The 13,047-nt window shown below is 39.4% G+C and overlaps 1 long non-coding RNA gene across 1 annotated transcript; it reads left to right on the forward strand.

Annotated features, from left to right (window-relative positions):
* The first annotated feature begins 2,380 nt into the window (after positions 1-2,380).
* Positions 2,381-8,066, forward strand: LOC116663640. Its single transcript, XR_004319890.1, has 2 exons — positions 2,381-2,495; positions 6,982-8,066. It is a non-coding gene; the product is annotated as an uncharacterized LOC116663640 (long non-coding RNA).
* The last annotated feature ends 4,981 nt before the right edge of the window (positions 8,067-13,047 follow it).

The following is a 13,047-nucleotide window of genomic DNA, read 5'->3' on the forward strand; positions in this document are numbered from 1 at the left end:
GAGTGGCCAAGGCATTCTCACTTTTGAAAGGAGAGAGATGAAACAACCTGGACAAACCAGGTTCTCTGATTAAAGTCCTTGCTTTTCCAAGAAGTGCCTTTGTTTTTTCCTACACTACTCTACTGAAGGCCTTGCAGGTAGGACTGTTTTCAGTGGCTTTCTCCTCTCTATTGTTTTGAAGGGCTCCTATTAGTTAGAGGTCATTTATGTTTGGCCATTGCCCTTTGAAGTTCCAGTCAAACAGAATTTACTGTAAAACAAGTTAGTCTTTATTATTTTAGTGAAAAATCATAAACTCAACTCAGACACACACAGAATCAAATTTCCGGACCTCTTATCTATCCAGTTTTCCCTGTGGGGAGCTGATTCTTATGGGTGAGTGAACTACTTTTAGCAAGTGGTTAATGAGCTGTACACTATACAGATATTACTTCCTTTAAGTGTTCACTCATTGATTGGCTGGCCATCGCTGCTTCCTCTTGATAATGAAAAGGGCTAAGAAAACATATATGGAAAGATTAGATTTGAATCATACGAAATTACTTCAGAAAAGTTCAAAGACTGTTTTAAATAAGCTGCAAAATAGGCACATGATACCATATTCCGTACTATAATAAACAAGTAATGACGAAAGAAGGTACAATTATGTTATTTTATACCCAGTAATTAAATATAAACCTTATAATTATAAAAATATATTAGTTTACTATAAACCCTGAAGTCAACATTTTGAGAAACGACTGTTGTGCTCTTTGAGTCAGAGACGAAAGGTGTTGAAAAGGTTTGGGAAATCTTCCTTTATCTCACAAAAGACTATGCAATTTGAAAAAATGCTTTTTTTAAAAAACTACTCTGTACCTGAATACAAAGTGCTGACACATAATATTTGTCAAATATGATTGATAATAATTTTAATGAACTGTTACAATGAGAATTTCAAGAATTATATGAAACATTTTGGGGTTGAAAAAGTCCTGACTAGCGTTCAAAAGTGACCCTCTCCTTTATGCTTTGGTCCCAGTACGGTGAGAATTCGAGACTCTGAATTATGCAAAAGAGCTAATGCTCTTTATCAATTTGCATGCATCGAATAGACAGTCTTAAGGGGAGTATCTGATTCGTGGTCCAGCATAAACATAAGGAGGAACCTAACAGGGTCTCTGATCATGGAGTAAATCTTTTCATGTGGACAGCAAGAAAATGTTTCAAAACCATAGAATGACTGCATCTTCACTGGAGAGGAAGGAATTGCTTCCCTTCTGTTATAGGAAGTTAAAGACTTCTATCCCTACCAAAGATAAACACCTTAAAATGCTTGAGTCTTTCATTATTAGAGATTTTTCCCTCTGGAGGCTGTAGTTTAAGAGTTTTAAAGGAAGAGTTATACTTTAGAGCTCATGAGAGGTCTCCACTCTTATCAACAGGGAGTGTTCATTTATAACAGTTTCCCTTGGAATTCCATGTGATGGAATTAGACTAGTATTAATTGTTTTAGGTGCTTTCCTCTCAATTTTCCTGAGAAACTTAACAGACCTTCACGGACAGCCCACAAGGTGCTCTCTCTCTCTCACCTCCAGTCCCCGGACTCCAGCCTTCCCACTTCCCTGTCCCCGGAACCACTTCAGAGCACAGGCCACCACCACTTCTCATTGTGGCCCCTTGACCCCAGGCTCCTTGTATTTCTCATACCCCTCCCTCCCACCCCCGACTCCTCCATCCGTTCTGTAAACTCTGCTTAGGGAGATTGTCCTCAAATGAAGAGTGGTCCTATCATTTTCAATTGTTTGAACATTGTTTATAAATTCCTTTGTAACATCACCTCCTTGCCCCTCCATTCCTGCCACCTTCTCCGTGTGGCCCTTTTCCTCATTCCAGGTCTTTTGTCATTCAGGTCCCTTTTCTGGGAACTCTCCCTCCAGCAGCATCCCCCATTTCCTGCACCTGGGTAATCCCTGCTAGCTTAAGTCTCTGCTTAGATGCTACTTTCTCCAAGTTGTTTTCCCAGATCCCCCAAAATCTGAATCCCCCTCACATGTCTGTTTCCCTCTCCCTGTAGCAGCGACTACACTAGGTTACCGTTGCCTTTTTGCTTTTCTGAACCCTCCAAAGTTTGCTAGCTCCTTGAGGGCGGGACCCCTTGTCTGTCTTGTTCATCATTGTATTCCCAGGACCTAGCACAGTATGTGGCTCAAAGTAGACACTGAATGTGTGCTTGCTGAGTGAATGAATGAAGACAGACAGACAGATGAATCAGTGTAGAGATAAAAGATGTCTACTTCATGGGATTCTTCTTGTAAGTAAGTAACAAAATAAGAGACATTAAACATGTCTTATAACAGGCACTTGGTAATGTTGGTTTCCTTTTTCTCCCAACATACAGCTTTGCTTCCACTTAGCATAAATGTGTGTTCACCCTTCCAGTGGACTCCACATGCTCCTCCCGCATGTATATGATCACAAGTTTATGCAATTGAAAAAATCACATTGAGAAGAGGGTAAGCAAGTTTATATTTATTAAAAAAACAATATTCATAAATATAATACAATAAAAGGATGTGTATATATTGAGAATTTATAAATATTTAAAGCACTGGATGTCAAGTATCCTATCCTACTATATAGGATAAGTAAATTTAAAATTATATTTTAATGGGTAGAGCTCAGTTTCATGTTGTGGGGCTCAAATTATAGCCTGCTATTAACTTTTTTGTACATTATTTTAAATATTGTTTGTAACTGAATCAACTCCTGAAGTTTAAAATTTTAAATGTAAATTTTAAAATACAATAGAATTGTATTTTTATACTTGGTAATAATGACATAAATTTTAGATCAAAATTTTTCTCTAAATAAGAATAGAAATTATTCATTTTACTTGACTGTGTAATGCTTTAAGAGATATACAAAGAAAAGATGTAAGAACTCCTTTATTGCTATTATTTTTCCAATGAAAGCATGTACTCTAAACTAGTTCATAATAGAATGTGCTGAGATAGCCTTATTTGCACAAAATTTACAACCCAAGGGATAGTTTTGTATGTTTTTCTTTGCTGGCTGGACTGTGGCCGATCGTGGCCAAGTGTTTGGATGCTGTTGGTTTGGCTCTTAAATGAAACTGGATCCTGACAACAAAGTTCAAGAATTATTGTCGGCTTTTCTGCATAACTCAGACGCATCCACAAAGGCATATGTACTATTGCCCTGGCAGACATATATACACAAGTACAGTATAACACCTTCATCCTCCACGCTTGGCAAGTTAATGTGGATGTTCATTTTTATAGCCGCTAACTTATTAGCTGTGGATTACGTTGTCACTCTGTGTGTTACATTTCCAAGCATAAGAAGTGTGAGTGAGTTCTAAGACATGTGAAATGAAGGATCAACTAGCAAAAGCTGGTCTTGAAGGCATCAGAGAGTAAGGATAAAGACTTCATCACGCGGTTCCTAGAGCTTGCCAATTCCTTGATTGACAGCTCTCTGTATGGCAAGTCTTGAGGCATTGGGTATTTAAATCTTAATTACAAAAAAGTGTTATAGAATACTAAAAATCATTCAAGGAAACTGGAAGGCTTCTAATGTAGCATTTCTCTATTAATCTCTTATACAGAATAAATTTGATTGACAAGATCCATACAAATAGTGTAAAGGAATTTAGGAAATCAGTACAAAACTGAAGGGAAAATTTTAAACTGTTTGCCATAAATGTGTCCTATTTTATAAATGAAAATTGCCCCCACAATCTTATACACAAAAATGTAACAGATTAAAATGAGCTTTATTATATAAGATACAATCTCTAATGGCTTAAAAGAACTGAAATCCTAGTAACAAGATTCCAACAAACAAAAATACAACACAAATAGCTGCTTTGCTTAGGAAAAAAAAATCACAAGAACTTATTTTTAGGGGGAAAAAAGGATTCTAAAAGACAGAAATAAAACAACTGTAGAGAAAAAGATTTTAAATAAAAATTGAGGGGCATACAAGAAAGCTCTTGGTCTTCTCATCTATGGCATTCCCTTATTAACTTATTAATTCAATAAACACTAATTAAGAGATTACTCTGGTCCAAATTCTTTGCCAAGCGAAGCGAATATGGAGATAATAATGGCAGGGTCAGAGTCCAGTGGAAAAGCACTCATGAAAACATGTCATAGCAATAGAATGTCATTCAAGTATAAATACAAAGCCTGCTGTCTTCAGTTCCCTTGCCCCACATTCAGTCTCTACCTTGCACTTTTCCCTGAGGAGGCTAGTCTGAATGGACTGTATCCATGGGTGCCTTTGCCTTTGGTGTCTGGCTGGGTTCAGTCAATGGAGACCCCTGCAGCAGATTGAGAAAGGGATAAGTATGAGTGTGGTATTGAATCCCCCACTCCTTCCACCTGGCTGCCTGCATCTGTTGACCAGTCACAGCTCCTTTCAAGAAATATCCTCAAATTCTTCTTTTGACTGTGCCGTCTGTTTCTGGCCAGGCCCAGACTGATACACTGTGGGAACACCAAGGAGAGAATCCTTTGGGGAATCCAGAAAGACTTCACAGAGGAAGTGGCACTTGAGCTGGGTCTTTAAGGAAGAGTAGGAGTTCCTGAAGTGATGGGGAGAAATTCAAGGAGGCTAGAACATAGGGCAAATGGATAAAGGGAAGAAAGAAGTCAAGATGATTTTGGGGTGAATTGTGAAGGACCTTGTGTTTCCTATAGAAGTGTTTGGACTTAACCCCAAGGCAGCAGGCAATAGGTTATTTTGGTGAGTTATCAAGTAGAAGGTAGCTGATAACTGTATACAGCAGTGTTTCTCAGATCTGCTTATTACATGCATCTTTTTAATGGAAATATTTTTGAGGACTTTTCAGGGTGAACTTACATATTTTTATTATACTATGCATCCTATATGTATCAGCTTTAACTAGCTATATATAAATTCTCTTTGCTTATTATTTTTATACAACGAAAGAACCAAAATTGATCTGTATAATAAAGTAAAACAAAACCATATGAATTCTAAAATTCAAATGAACATTAATTTAACATGAAGGATTATGTTTTACTAAAATAAATTCATGAAAAAATTGAATTTACTTAATTATAATGGAATTCAACAAGTCTAGACTCCCTTAAGTTTTAAGGTAATTCAATTCTTTTACCTCTTTCTGTTGCTGAAACTATTATGCATCTTCCATCTATAAAATATACTGTGAAGTCATTTGACCTTCATTTAATATACGGTTCCCTCAAAACTTAGCTGTGTAAACAGCCCTTTTATTATGCTAATAGAGTCTGTGAGTCAGAGATTCAGACCAAGGACAATGGGAATGGCTTTTGGATAATCTGGGGCTCAGCTAAGAAGACTCAAAGGCTGGAGGTAACCCAACATCTTCACTCTGGTAATTGATGCTAACTCTTGGCTGGGACCCTAGCTGGGGCAGTGGACTGGAGCTTCAACACCTGCCTTTCCAGGCAGCCTCAAATTCCGCATAGCATGGAAACCTCAGGGTAGTCAGCTTTCTTACATAGCCACTCCGAGCTCCCAAGGGTCCCAGTTCACAAAGCAAAGCTTGTCTCCCATTTCCTGCCCTAACGTCAGAAGTCACACAAGGTCATTTCCACTAGATTCTATTGGTTACAGTGAGGCCATATGTTCACCCAGATTCAGGGGTAGGGAGCATGGACCCCTGGTCTTAATGGGAAGAGTATCAAAGAATTTTTCAGCCCCTTTTGAAAACTCCCACAGACTATGATAATAATACAAAAACAAACATGGGACACTAAAAAAGAATCTTTTTTTGTTGTTTTTATGGTGTTCATCTGAATAATCCAGAATATGCTTATTTGCAGAATAATAACTAAGATTTTTTCCCCCTTAGGCTCTAAAATTAGCACTTAAGTTCCAAATCTGAGAATGAATGGGTGACAAATATCTCTCATTTTGGAGGGCTTACTGTTAGGCATTAGATACACCATCCAGAACTAAAGAAGCGGCCAGACACATTTGTTTTCTCCTTTCTCGTGGAAAACAGAGGGCCACAAGTCACCCCTCTGGAGGAACATATAGCACTTGTTACTCTGCCACCATGTTGCATGCTCAGCATGGCCAAGGCGGCACTCTCCATCTGGACATCGACCTGTCTACCTTACCCGCCAGTTGCAGACTACCCATCCTGGACAAAGTGCCAATATTGAGCACCATTCACATTTTCAAATAGGAAATATTAATATTAGATTTGTTATGGGGAAAATGCCTTTTAGATTTTTTATAATTTCAATTGTTAGGAACATTTGATTAGTTGCAAAAAAAGGATTTAACTTTTCTGATATGTTTCGGTGAATTAAGTTTTTGTTGATGTCAAATCCCAAGAATGTGAAGAGACAATCGTTTAGAAATCTTATTGAGGGCTGAGGAGGAGTGAGGAAGAATAGGCGGTGACTGCTAATGAGTATGGGGTTTCTCTGTGGGGGGATGAAAATGTCCTAAAATCAGATTGTGGTTATGGCTGCTCAGTTCGTTGATACATTAAAAGCCATTGATTTGCACAATTTAAAAGCTAACTTACATGGCATGTGAATTCTATCTCAATAAAGATGTTATTCAGGCGTAATGAATCTACGAGGTTAGAAGTCAGGATAATGATTTTCCTGCTATGGGTGTTGTTGTCTAAGAGGAGGCATAAGTTGGGCTCTGATGTTGGTTTTTTATCTGGCTGCTGGCAACGTGGATGTTACACTCTATGAAAATGTATCAGGCACTTATGGTTTGTGTGCTCTTCTGTATGTATACTATATTCAATAAATTTTACTTTTAAAAACACACACACAAAAAAGCCAGAATGCTATATGCAGTAAGAGGCTATGGGGTAGATCATTGGGGAGAGGAGATGAAAGTTGTGGACATTCTAGTAAATATTAGTAAATGTTTAGCAAATGGCTTCCCAAAAGAAAAAAAATAGAACTGATTTGTAGTTTTTGCCTGTTTCTATAGTGTGAATTCTCCCATCATGGCTGGTTTCAAGTTACCAGTAGAGTAACAACCAACTCACAGAATTTCTGAAAAATGAACAATTGACCGGTAGGAGCTGGCTTTATTATGGATAAAGGTATTGGAATAAGCTGAGCTGGATCAGACCTCCCATACCCAGAACCAAATGGTGATGTGCGCCCTCCAACAAGAACACACTGTGCCCCGAAGTGAACTTGCACCGTGCCCCACCAAAGAGACATCAAGTGGATTCCTGCCACGCTGAGGGAGTGGATATGCAACCAGTATAGCCAGGAGAGAACCACAATAGCACCCTTGGGTGGGACCCAGTCATCTCTTTCCATAACTCCTCTTTCCCCACCCACCCAGACTTCCCAGAGAGGAGGAGATGATCAAAGAAAGGTGTGGACCACAACTGTTGTGCCCTACGGGTTTCAGGCCATGGGTCAAGCAGCATGAGCTAGGAGAGGTGGGTGGTGGTGGTGCTCTATGAGAACGAAGTTTAGCTGGATCAAAATGGACTGGACTGGAAATAATCTGTAAGTAACTGAAAAGGAGGGTTTGTCTTAGTACAAATGAATGTGGCATTTGGAGAAAAAAACACAAAACAATTTCTGATATAAACTCCTACCAAGTTCAAACTGATAAATCAATTGTGCTCATTATTAAATTAATTTGAAGTTTATCATTGAAATAAAAACCAAAAAAAAAAAATTAACCTTCTATATAACTCACAGAAATATATTCTACAAATAGACTGAAATGAGAAGATGAATTAAAAAAATCGTTAAATATCAGAATTCAAAGTTGAAGATTTGATCTAAGGATGTATTAGATGGGAACTTTGACGGAGACTGGGGCCACATTTAAGAGGCGAAGTTACCTGATTGGGTAGCCAGTTTTATATGGTGGGCAAAACATAAAGGTGTCAAGATTGATTCCTATTTCCCAAATTGGAAAGCTAAATATAGTTTCATGGTTTTGGAATTCAGAGTTTTTAAAATTGGCATGAATTTAGAAGACATTATTTTACATGTATGTTGAAATTGGAAGAGTCCTCTCTGAATAATAAACTAAGATGATGAATACGTCTCATAGTGTTAACATTTATTAAGATTCATGCTAATAACATTGTTTTGCTTGTTTTAGAGCTTCATATAAATGGTATCATATTCAGTTTGGTCTTCTGGGACTTAATTATGCCACTCATTATGTTTCTAAGATTTATCCATGCTCAGTTGTGTGTGTCTGTAGTTCATTCATTTCTATAGATGAGTATTTTCTGGGGTGAATATATCATAGTTCATTGATCCATCTTTTGTTTGATGGGTATCTGTGTTATTTTCAGTTTTGCATCATAATTAAGTGTGCTATTGTGCACATTTCCTGGCACACGTATCAGGAATACGATGAGGAAGAAGACAGGGTATTCAAAATGTTTTATTTCTTAAGTTGTGGTGAACTTTTATTTTATTAACATGATTCATAATTTACGTATATATTATGTATATTCTGTTGCATGCATTTTGCAAATGCAAATATTACATTTTAAAAGAATAAAATAGGACTATGGAGAAAAATAAGTGGAAGGAAGGATATAGGGAATGTGGGTTTAGAGAGGAAAGGGGTTCAACTTTAAATAGGGAGGTCAGAGGAGGCTCACTGGAAGGTGCCGTTTGGGCAAGACCTGAGGGAAGGTGACGAAGTGGCCTTGGGGAGATGGGAGGAGTGCTCAAATACAGACGTCATATAAAAAAGTGAAAAGGAAGACTAACTGCTAGTGAGAGGAATCTGTAGGGGGTGGTGGGGGGCGTAGTATCAGTTAAAGCAGCACCCTTCCCCGAGTTCCCCGCCTGGCTGTCCAGCTGGAGTAGCTGCTGCCCATGGTGTTTTACAGCGTCCAGGGACAGATCTCTCCAGCTAACTCGGACAAAGTGAGGAAAATTCCCTTTCCTCTTAGCTTTTGAGAAACACACACACACACACACACACACACACACACACACACACACACGGCTTTACTGGAACACTTAAAACATAGAAATGGATCCAGTTACAAAACACATGTAATTTGTTCTGTAGAAAGTAGAGGACACCCCTAGCTGGCCTCAATATCACTTCCATACCGCAAGTCAAACCTGTTTGGCAAACTGTGCCCCAAGTTCCTCCTTTGAATCTATGGGTCCTCCCCTGTTTTAATTTCTGTTCCTCCTCATTTTCCTTCAGGCTTCACCATCTTCAGGACTGAGGCAAATAGCTGAAGTGTGGGTCCCCGGCTTGAATAAACAGGTGCTTAGTGATTTTACAGAGAGCTTTCTGAAGAAGGTATCCTCGCCCACAAAAAAAAATCAGAAACCTATCACTGTTTTTGGCCATATCTTCTCAGATCATCTGCCCTGTGGTAAACATATATTTTCCATCCAGTTTACTAGGAAAAGTTTAATACTTCATGGTTTTCAATAAACCTTATAGGAAATGAGATTTTAAAACAAACTATACAAAATAGATAAACAACAAGTTTCTTCTGCATAGCATAGGGAACTATATTCAGTATCTCGTAGTAACCTATAGTGAAAAAGAATATGAAAATGAATATACATATGTATATGTATCACTGAAACATTATGCTGTACACCAGAAATTTATACATTGTGAACTGACTATACTTCAATTAAAAAAAAGAAACTTTAAATGAATTACTAAAATCCTAGTGACTCCAAAACAGAAAGAAAGGAAGGAAGAAAGAAAGGCCAAAGGATAAGTAATTTTCCTGTAAGTGGTGTAAGTTTCCTTATAGATGTTAAAAATGTCCTCATTATTCTCTTAACAGCAACTAACAGTGCTCCTATTGATAATAAGATGTGGGAAAAGTCATGCAGCTCAAAGTCATAATAAAGAGCCCATGCATTTGTTGCTGGTGAAAAGATGCTTTTGGCAGGAAAGCACCTGCTATGGGTATAATCAGGGTGGTGTGCGAATGATAAACTGCAATACAACTAAATGTAAACTGCATGTAATGTTTCTTGGGCCTTGGAGACGACCAAGTTGTGTCCCGCCCAGTGGGATTTCTGAGATCCTCAAGCTCCTGTCCCCCAGCTCCCAAGCTGATTCTGAACCTTGCCATGAAATCTGGGGGACTCGAGTTTTCCTCGGCAGCTGTGGCAGCCACATTTGATGTCCTGGTTCAGTTCTGGCCTGGATGCTCACTTTCTCTGTGATGGCTGCTTTCCTGGTGGGACCTTGGTAGGACATCTGTCAGTCTCAGCTGCTTTAATTCAGCTGAGCTGTGAGTAACCTGTTCCTCGAGGACTGTTGAAAGCTTTCTGTCTTTAAGCTATGACAACATACCTAATTTCAACGCTTTTTTTTTTTTCCTTTTTTACAAAGCTGAGGGGCTGGAACAAAGTGGAGAAGGAGGGAAGTTTCCTAGGAAACTCTCCTAGTCCTCGGGGTCACCTGTGGAGTCCGAAAGTGTTCGGTGACAGTGAAAGTGAGAGTTCACTGGTGGGCGGAGTGGCCCCTGCCCAGCTAAGGCCTGCAGCAGGCTGGGCCCTCAGGAGCACTGGACACCGGCCAAGAACAGTGCTGTGTGCTGAGTTGTAGCTAGAATGGTCTGACAGCAGGCTGTCTGGGAAAACGTCTTTACTGGCCTGGGATAATAGATTGCCAAATACAGGTCGAAATACAGGCATCCTTCGTTTCATCACACTTCCCAGACATTGAAGGGTTTTTTGAAGTATAGTTGACTTACAATATTATATTAGTTTCAGGTATACAACATATGAATGTCTCTCACTTTAAATCAAAAGCTAGAAATGATTATGCTTAGTAAGGAAGGCCTGCCGAAAACTGAGACAGGCCGGAATCTAGGCCCCTTGCCTAGTCAGGTTGTGTGAATGCAAAGGAAAAGTTCCTGAAGGAAATGGAAACCATTATTCCAGTGAACACATGAGTGATAAGAAAGAGAAACAGCCTTACTGCTGATATGGAGAAAGTTGTAGTGGTCTGGAGAGAAGATCAAACCACCTACAGCAGTCCCTTGGGCCAAAGCCTAGTCCAGAGCCAGGCCCTGACCCTCTTCAGTTCTGTGAAGGCTGAGAGAGGTGAGGAAGCTGCAGAAGAAAAGCCTGAAGCTAGCAGAGGTTGGTTCATGGTTTAAGGAAAGAAGATAACATAACAGAGCAATGGGAAGCAGCGAGTGCTGAAATAGAAGCTGCACAGCAGGTTACCCAGAAGATCAGGCTAAAATGATTCATGAGGACAGAGGACAGGCTGCCCTGCTTATTAGGGGCTCGCTAATGCAGCTGGTGACTTAAGGTGAAGCCATCACTCACTTACCATTCTGAAAATTCTTAGGGCTCTTAAGAATTACACTTAATCTACTCTTCCTGTGCTCTCTAAATGAAGCAGAGTAAATTGAGAACCTTCTGGAAGGGATTCATCATTCCAGATGCCGTTAAAAACATTCATGATTCAAGGGAAGGGGTCAAAATATCAACATTAATAAGAGTTTGGAAGAAGTTGATTCCAACCCTTACAGATGACTTGGGGGAGGGGTTCAAGACTTCAGTGGAGGAAGTAACTGCAGATGTGGTGGGAAAAGCAAGAAAACCAGAAGATGTGACTGAATTGCTGCAATCTCATGATAAAACTTTAACGGGTGTGGAGTTGTTTCTTACAGATGAGCAAATAAAGTGGTTTCCTGAGATGGAATCTACTCCTGGTGAAGATGCTGTGAAGATTGTTGGAAGGACAGCAGAGAATTTAGATTGTTAAATAAACTTAGCTGATAACGCAGCAGCAGGGTTTGAGAGGACTGACTCCTATTGTGAAAGAAGTTCTACTGTAGGTAAAAAGCTATCAAATAGCACAGCAGGCTACAGAGAAATCAAAGGCAGAATCAATTGACGTGGCAAATTTCATTGTTGTCTTATTTTAAGGAAATTGTCACAGCCACCACAACCTTCAGCAACTACCACTCTGATCAGTCAGCAGCCATTAACATCGAAGCAAGACCTTCCACCAATGAAAATGTGACTCTCTGAAGGCACAGATGATGGCTAGCATTTTGTAGCAATAGAGTATGTTTTGATTAAGGCATTACATTGTTTTTTCAGACACAGTGCTATTGCACACTTAATAGACTACAGTATAGGGTCAACATAATTTATTTGCACTGGGAAACCAAAAAATTCATGTGCTTCACTTTATCATGATATTCATTTTTACTGCAATGGTCTGAAATCAAACCCACAGTACCTCCAAGCTCTGCCTGTAGATTGGAAAACTTCCAACCATGGGAGAGGGAGGGTGAGATTGGGAGTGGGTAGTTGCCTGCATTCCTTCAGCTCTTTGGGTCCTGCAGGAATGCCAGGGGGAGCTAAACAATCGCTGCCTTGAATGGGGGCAAGCTTTCAACCCCGGGATTTTCACTCACTCACTTTGTGCATCAGTCACCTTAGTCTAAATGAGATGACAGGAATAAATGACCCACAAATGAACATGGTATTATTGTTCAGATTCCATGTTCATTGAGCATTGGCTGTAGTTCAACTCCACAAATTTAATCAATGACCCAGCATTTACCCGGGGCATGCAGGCCCACGGCAGAGAAAAGAGGGTAGAGGAGCTGCTTTAAAGCTCGTGTTGAGAATTGGCACCTGCCCCTCCACTCACATTTCATTGGCCCAAGCAAGTCAGAGCGTCAAGCTTGATGTCAAAGATGTATCAGGATCTAATCTTACCATGGTGTGGGACAGCCAATATTGGAGAAAAATAATACAGCTTGAAATACTATGTTGAGGTGAGCAAGACATCTCTCTGAGCCTCAACTTTGTCCTGGGTGTAGGGGATGATAATAACATTTACCCCTCAGGATTGTTTAGAAAGTAAAAGGAAGTAATTCATCCAAATGCCGTGTAAGTGTGAGAGCTAAAGGGATTATTTGTTGCCCCAAGATTGCTCTTTCTCAGGTATCATCATCTCAGAAAACTGTGCAATTTTTTCCTTTTCAATTTTTTATTCAATACAGAAAATTTATCATAAATAAAAATATACATTTTCAATAAA

Source organism: Camelus ferus, chromosome 5 (assembly GCF_009834535.1).
Source record: "Camelus ferus isolate YT-003-E chromosome 5, BCGSAC_Cfer_1.0, whole genome shotgun sequence".
NCBI classification, from domain to species: Eukaryota; Metazoa; Chordata; class Mammalia; order Artiodactyla; family Camelidae; genus Camelus; species Camelus ferus.